The sequence below is a fragment of the Aegilops tauschii genome, chromosome 3, assembly GCF_002575655.3.
Source record: "Aegilops tauschii subsp. strangulata cultivar AL8/78 chromosome 3, Aet v6.0, whole genome shotgun sequence".
NCBI classification, from domain to species: Eukaryota; Viridiplantae; Streptophyta; class Magnoliopsida; order Poales; family Poaceae; genus Aegilops; species Aegilops tauschii.
Genome location: NC_053037.3, coordinates 623,818,800 through 623,823,910, shown reverse-complemented (window position 1 = coordinate 623,823,910; position 5,111 = coordinate 623,818,800). Strand labels below are relative to the sequence as shown.

General features: G+C 47.6%; 1 non-coding gene across 1 annotated transcript; it reads right to left on the bottom strand.

The window, feature by feature from the left end:
- Positions 1-267: 267 nt before the first annotated feature.
- LOC120962214 (small nucleolar RNA Z247) lies at positions 268-406 on the bottom strand. Its single transcript, XR_005753057.1, has one exon. It is a non-coding gene; the product is annotated as a small nucleolar RNA Z247 (small nucleolar RNA).
- Positions 407-5,111: the final 4,705 nt, after the last annotated feature.

The window sequence follows — 5,111 nt, the reverse complement described above, 5'->3', positions numbered from 1 at the left end:
TGTCGAAGCGCCTGTAGCACTCGATGGCAGTGTGGTTGGGCTTCTTGCAGATCTGTCAGAACACCTCAGGGAGCTCATCTCGTCCCCCGCCTCCTTGGCCAAGTCCACCGTGGCCGTTTCCGCGGCTGCCGTTTCCTCCATTGCCACGGCCGCCTCCGTTCCTGCCGCGGCCTCCGCCGCGAGGGAAGCCACCACGACCGCCACGGGAAGCGGCGTTGGCGGAGGAGTGTGACGACGAGTTGCCACCCTCGAACATGGCGAGGCGGCTCTCGAAGCTGATGAGTTGGGTGTAGAGCTCGTTGGGCTTGATGGGGACAGTCCTGGCGCAGATGGAGGAGACAAAAGACATGTAGTCGAAATCCAAGCCAGCAAGGATATACGACAGCATGTCATCGTCCATGAGCGGCTTGCCGATGGCAGCCATCTCATCGCCGAGGGCCTTCATGCGGCCGAGGTACTCGGCAATGGTGGAGTTCCCCTTCTTGGTGGTGGAGAGGGCGATCGTCGTATTGACGATGGCTGCCTGCGTCTGGGAGATGAAGATCTCCGTGATTGCAGTCCATGCTGCTGACACCGTGGTGCACGTTGCAATCTGGACCATCACAGGGGGTGAGATGGAATTGAAAAGAAAGCTCAAAACCTGAGAGTCTCGAGCCCTGTCGATCTCATATGCCGGGTTCGGTACGTCGGTGACCTTGCCATCTTTGTCAGACAGCTTGGGCGTCGGCACCTCTCTCTCTGGATCGAGATAGGTGACCAGCTGGGCGCCACAAATGGCGGCCATAGCTTGCGCGCGCCAGATGTTGAAGTTGGAGCGATGGAGTTTTTCGGCGATGGGGATGAGCACGGATGGGGCGGCTGTGGTGGAGCTTGAGGACGACATGGCGGCACAAGGGGGGTGGCGGTGCAAGGGATGTGCTTAGAGGAGAATGGCTCTGATACCATGTAAAACTATGTTAAGCGTATGCATCTGCAGGGACGCGTTGCGTGTTACTTATACGCACAAGAGATTACAGGGTTTAGGTAGTTAGGTTGTTGTAGGATTGATCTACAAGTCATGATCTATACAAGGGATAGAGATCAACCTAAATATATCCTAACTACCTGAGTACAACGCACGCCCCCACACATGTATACGGTTTATAACTACACCGTATACATCCTAATGTACATACATCATCTATACAAGGGACAGAGATCAACCTAAACATATCCTAACTACCTGAGTACAACGCACGCCCCCACACATGTATACGGTTTATAACTACACCGTATACATCATAATATAGCTAATGATCACTTGGGTAATTCTCATAAAAATTATGCTATAAATTTTGGAGGAAATCCGGTTGTGCACTGTGATTTTATGCAGCAGGAAAGGACAAGCGCGGAGCACGAAGCTGATTCAGGTGCTGCACCAGAAGCTGACGGCGGCGATCCCGATGAGGATTCGCCCTTGCCTGCCGCGCCAGGCGGTGGCAGCACACCCGCCTCGGGGTCAGGCGGGCCAGCAATGGATGACCACGCGTCCCCCGCGGCCCCGCGGGCGAGGAAACGACAACTCACGGTGGGCCCGGCGGAGCAAGTGGGCCAGCCGCACTCGCGCGCCAGCCCAGGCGCCTCCCTGCATCTGGTGGTTCCCCAGTCGGTCCTCGACAAGTGGCCCAACGAGCGACTGGCCCCGGCTCCGAGGAGATCTGCCTGGGATCGAGCGCAGCTGGATCGTCTGCCGCGCCAGGCCTGGGATCGGGAGCTGCTGGATCATCTGTCGTGCCGGATTCCTCTGGGTCTTCTGTGCAGCGGCCCTCTACTGCAGTATCTGTGCCAATCCAAAGAACCAGGTCACAACATGGGGTTTTGAAGCCAAAGGTTCGTACAGATGGCACGGTCAGGTATGATAATATGCGCTTTGGTGGCCTAGCTGTTACAGGTGAGCGAGGAAATTTGATTGAGGCATTTGAAGATAGAAATTGGAAACATGCTATGGATGAAGAGTATAATGCACTCATTAGAAATAAAACATGGCACTTAGTTCCTCCAGCAAGAGGCAGAAATATAATTGATTGTAAATGGGTTTATAGAGGCAAAAGAAAGGCCAGTGGAGAAATAGACAGATACAAGGCAAGATTAGTAGCAAAGGGTTTTAAGCAACGATACGGCATTGACTATAAGGACACATTCAGTCCAGTTGTTAAAGCAGCTACTATCATACTTGTTCTCTCTGTTGCAGTATCAAATGGTTGGAGTCTTCGTCCATTGATGTGCAGAATGCGTTCCTTCATGGCGTTCTAGAGGAGGAAGTCTACATGAAACAGCCACCTGGGTATGAGGTAAAAGACAAGCATCATTATGTTTGTGAACTTGACAAGGCATTATATGGTCTAAAACAAGCACCTAGAGCATGATATTCTAGGTTAAGTGATAAACTTCAAAGGCTTGGTTTTCGGCCTTCAAAGGCTGACATGTCACTTTTCTTCTATAAGAAGGGAAAACTAATCATCTTTATGTTGGTATATGTTGATGATATTATTGTGGCTAGCTCATCACAAGAAGCAATCAATGCACCGTTAGAAGATCTTAAGAGAGACTTTGCTCTAAAGGATCTTGGCGATCTGCACTATTTCTTGGGAATAGAAGTGAAAAAGGTAACTGATGGGATAGTCTTAAGTCAAGAAAAATATGTGTCAGATATATTAAAAAGGTCAGGTATGATGAATTGTAAAGTTTCAAACATGCCACTTTCAACTACTGAAAAAATTTCCAAGGAAGAAGGGGAGTCTTTAGGAGCCGAGCCAGCTACAAATTACAGAAGTGTGGTAGGTGCTTTGCAGTACTTGACGCTTACAAGGCCTGACATATGTTTTCCTGTCAACAAGGTGTGTCAATTCTTGCATGCTCCTACTCTTCAGCATTGGACTGCAGTGAAGAGGATTTTGAGATATCTCAGAGGTACTATGAGTACGGGACTAAAGTTCACAAGATCAACCTCAACTGTGGTAAGTGCCTTTTCAGATGTTGACTGGGCAGGTTGTCCTGATGATAGAAGGTCAACTGGTGGTTTTGCTGTTTTCTTTGGACCAAACCTTATATCTTGGAGTGCACGAAAACAAGCAACTGTGTCCAGATCCAGCACTGAGGCTGAATACAGAGCTCTAACAAATGCCATGGCTGAGTTGATATGGGTTCAAACCTTGCTTGCTGAACTAGGTATAAATCATTCTTCAGTTGCACGATTGTGATGTGACAACATTGGTGCTACTTATCTGTCAGCAAACCCATTGTTCCATGCAAGAACAAAACACATTCAAGTAGACTATCATTTTTATGAGAATTACCCAAGTGATCATTAGCTATATTAGGATGTATACGGTGTAGTTATAAACCGTATACATGTGTGGGGGTGTGCGTTGTACTCAGGTAGTTAGGATATGTTTAGGTTGATCTCTATCCCTTGTATAGATCATGTATGTACATTAGGATGTATACAGTGTAGTTATAAACCGTATACATGTGTGGGGGCGTGCGTTGTACTTAGGTAGTTAGGATATGTTTAGGTTGATCTCTATCCCTTGTATAGATCATGACTTGGAGATCAATCCTACAACAACCTAACTACCTAAACCCTGTAATCTCTTGTGCCTATAAGTAACACGCAACGTGTCCCTGCAGAAGCATACACTTAACATAGTTTTACAACACTTACGTGTGAACATCTCTTTTTAATGTTTCACAAATCTGAACACTCGTGAAGTGAAGAACTGTTAAGCATAGCATGGTACCTAGAGAAATTTCCACACAGATCCTCACTCAAGGGAAACCAACAACCAAATAATTATCCCGTGAGGAGTTTCCAACTTTGACAATCTGAGTTAATGATCAAACCTGAATGTTTTGTGACATTTGAAGAACTGTGAGATTTTTTCATTTAATTAGGAGTAAACACAAATTACTCACGACAGCCTGTTACATTCAGTTCTCATCAGGTCACTCGGCACATCAACAATCACCTCCTGGTCAACATCTCTCCTGGCTAAGGGCGCCAGCCCGTGGGTGAACTTATTTCAGTCTATACCTACAATACCGATCTGATTTTTTGACAAAGTATGGATTCTATTGGCTCACATGGAGCATCAAGAGGATACAAACAGCATGAGCACACACCCGAGCTCTCCGTAGATAGCATGCACACAGTCAACACTAACACACACAAAAACACGCTGACAATGCGGATCTTATATGAGAAGTCGGCAAGGACCATCTTGGTGTTTCACATGAGAGGAAAAGAGGCTGACAGAGCTAGTTCCCGAGCCTCTAACTCTTTTGCAACCACCGAGCAGTCTAGCTGCGGTATCATTGGTCTTTCTTTGTAGAAACGACCCAGCAAAGATATGCCGACCAGAGCAGTGCAGACTTCAGGTTCCTCCATTGACTGACAATTTCCAACTCGCTTGCATGTAGAAACAAAGACATGACCCAAATGGTTGCGAGCTAGAATGCTAATTGTGCTACTGCCAGTTTCAGGAATAAAAGATGCATTAGAGTTTACCTTCACCAATTCCATAATCGCTTCCCTAGTATGGACACGACACATCTCCCTGAATAAAGGTGAGCATTTAGCATTACTCAAATATTGGACGGAGCATCTTTGAAACAAGGTCAAAGCTTGTTGAATAATTGTAGCTTCGTCCACGGAAGCTTTGAAAATACCAAACTATCATTGGCAAAAAGAATATTAGAGATACCTGGACTATTTGAGGCAACTTAATGATGTGAATCTCCCAACAGAGACCACCTTGTTTAGATCCTAACAACGTCATTATCAATGAATAATAAGTACTCACCTAATGGGTCTCTTTTGTCGCAACCCCCTGAGAGCAACTCTAGCAGACCCCGCAAAAAGGCCCGACGCGCAAAATAACCGCCAAAATGCGGGTCGGCGTGGAAAATCCCGCCCGAACAGACCCCGTAAACGCGGCCGGCCCGCAAAAAAATTTGAGGGGCGCGGCAAAATCTCGGCCCCAACCGGCGGATACGCGGGTTTCCCCCTCGCCACTGTGGTGCCCTGCATATAAGCGGAAGCGGTTGGTGGGGGGGGGGCATTTCGGCCCGCG